General features: G+C 36.5%; 1 long non-coding RNA gene across 1 annotated transcript in view; it reads left to right on the plus strand.

Moving 5' to 3' along the window:
- LOC108312621 overlaps nucleotides 1–2613 on the plus strand; it is a 13531-nt gene that overhangs the window by 616 nt on the left and 10302 nt on the right. The gene's annotated exons all lie outside the window — the stretch shown is intronic.

Here is a 2613-nt window from a genome sequence, read left to right on the forward strand (position 1 = left end):
ATGATTGTTTCTTTAGAAAGAATCATTAAGTTTCTTCTTTAAGTTTAATTAGATCCCATTTGTCTACTTTGCCTTTTGCTACCATTGCTTTTGGTCTTTTAGTCATGAAATCCTTGCCTATGCCTATGTCCTGAATGGTATTGCCTAAGTTTTCTTCTCGGATTTTTATGGTGTTAGGTCTTATATTGAAATATTTAATTGATCTGGAGTTAATTTTTGTATAAGATGTAAGGAAGGGGTCCAGTTTCAACTTTCTGCACATGGTTAGCCAGTTTTCCCAACACCATTTATTAAACAGGGAATCCTTTCCTCATTGCTCATTTTTGTCAGGTTTATCAAAGATCAAATGGTTGTAGGTATGTGGTATTACTTCCAAGGCCTGTGTTCTGTTCCATTGGTCTATATGTCTGTTTTGGTACCAGTACCATGCTGTTTTGATTACTGTAGACTTATAGTATACTTTGAAGTCAGGTAGCATGAGGACTCCAGCTTTGTTCTTTTTGCTTAGGATTGTCTTGGCTATGTGGGCTCTTTTTTGGTTCCATATAAAGTTTACGGTGGTTTTTTCCAGTTATGTAAAGAAGGTCAAGGGTAGCTTGATGGGGATAGCATTGAGTCTAGAAATTACTTTGGGCAGTATGGCCATTTTCATGATATTGATTCTTTCTAACCATGAGCATGGAATGTTTTTCCATCTGTTTGTGTCCTCTGTTATTTTCTTGGGCAGAGGTTTGTAGTTCTCCTTGAAGAGGTCCTTCATGTCCTTTGTTAGTTGTATTCCTAGGTATTTGATTCTCTTTGTAGCAATTGTGAATGGGAGTGTGCTCATGATTTGGATCTCTGTCTGTTGTTCATGTATAGGAATGCTCGTGATTTTTACACATTGATTTTTTTATCCTGAGACTTTGCTGAAGTTGCTTATCAGCTTAAGGAGATTTGGGGCTGAGACGATGGGGTCTTCTAAATATAGAATCATGTCATCTGCGAATAGAAGCAATTTGACTTCCTCTTTTCCTAATTGAATACCCTTTATTTCCTTTTCTTTCCTGATTCCTCTTGCTAGAACTTCCAATACTATGTTGAATAGGAATGGTGAGAGAGGGCATCCTTGTCTAGTGCTAGATTTCAAAGGGAATGCTTCCAGTTTTTGCCCATTCAGTATGATATTGGTTGTGGGTTTGTCATCGATAGCTTTTATTATTTTGAGATACATTCCATCAATATCTAGTTTATTTCGAGTTTTTAGCATAAAGGGCTGTTGAATTTTGTCAACGGCCTTCTCTACATCTATTGAGATTACAATGTGGTTTTTGTCTTTGGTTCCATTTATGTGATGGATTATGATTATAGATTTGCATATGTTGAACCAGCCTTGCATCCCTGGGATGAAGCCTACTTGATTGTGATGGATAATCTTTTTGATGTGCTGTTGCATTTGATTTGCCAGTATTTTATTGAAGATTTTTGCATCTATGTTCATCATGGATATTGGCCTGAAATTTTCTTTTTTAGTTGTGTCTCTGCCAGGTTTTGGTGTCAGGATGATGTTGGTCTCATAAAATGAGTTAGGGAGTATTCCCCCTTTTTGTATTGTTTGGAATAGTTTCAGAAGGAATGGTACCAGCTCCTCTTTGTACGTCTGGTAGAATTCAGCTGTGAACCCATCTGGACCTGGACTTTTTTTGGTTGGTAGGCTATTAATTGCTACCTCAACTTCAGCCCTTGTTATTGGTCTATTCAGGGTTTCAACTTCTTCCTGGTTTAGGCTTGAGAGGGTGCAAGTGTCCAGGAATTTATCCATTTCTTCTAGATTTATTGGTTTATATGCACAGAGTTGTTTGTAGTAATCTCTGATGGTAGTTTGTATTTCTGTGGAATTGGTGATGATATCCCCTTTATCATTTTTTATTGCATCTATTTGATTCTTCTCTCTTTTCTTTTTTATTAGTCTGGCTAGCAGTCTATTTTGTTGATCTTTTCAAAAAAACAGCTACTTGATTTGTTGATTTTTTGAAGAGTTTTTTGTGTCTCTATCTCCTTCACTTCTGCTCTGATCTTAGTTATTTCTTGTCTTATGCTAGCTTTTGAATTTGTTTGATCTTGCTCCTCTAGTTCTTTTAATTTTGATGATAGGGTGTCGATTTTAGAACTTTCCTAGACTCTCATGTAGGCATTTAGTGCTAATAATTCCCCTCTAGACACTGTTTTAAATGTGTCCCAGAGATTCTGGTATATTGTATCTTCATTCTCATTGGCTTCAAAGAACATCTTTATTTCTGTCTTCATTTCATTATTTATCCTGTAGTCATTCAGGAGCAGGTTGTTCAGTTTCCATGTAGTTGTAGAGTTTTGTGTGCTTTTCTTAGTCCTGAGTTCTAATTTGATTGCACTGTGGTCTGAGAGACTGGTTGTTTTGATTTCCTTTCTTTTGCATTTGCTGAGGAGTGATTTACTTCCAATTATGTGGTCAATTTTAGAGTAAGTGTGATGTGTTACTGAGAAGAAGGTATATTCTGTGGATTTGGGGTGGAGAGTTTTGTTGATGTCTATTAAGTCCACTTGGTCCACCTCAAGTTCAAGTCCTGGATATCCTTGTTAATTTTCTGTCTCGAT

The sequence above is a fragment of the Cebus imitator genome, unplaced genomic scaffold (genome assembly GCF_001604975.1).
Source record: "Cebus imitator isolate Cc_AM_T3 unplaced genomic scaffold, Cebus_imitator-1.0 Scaffold127, whole genome shotgun sequence".
In the NCBI taxonomy this organism is placed as follows: Eukaryota; Metazoa; Chordata; class Mammalia; order Primates; family Cebidae; genus Cebus; species Cebus imitator.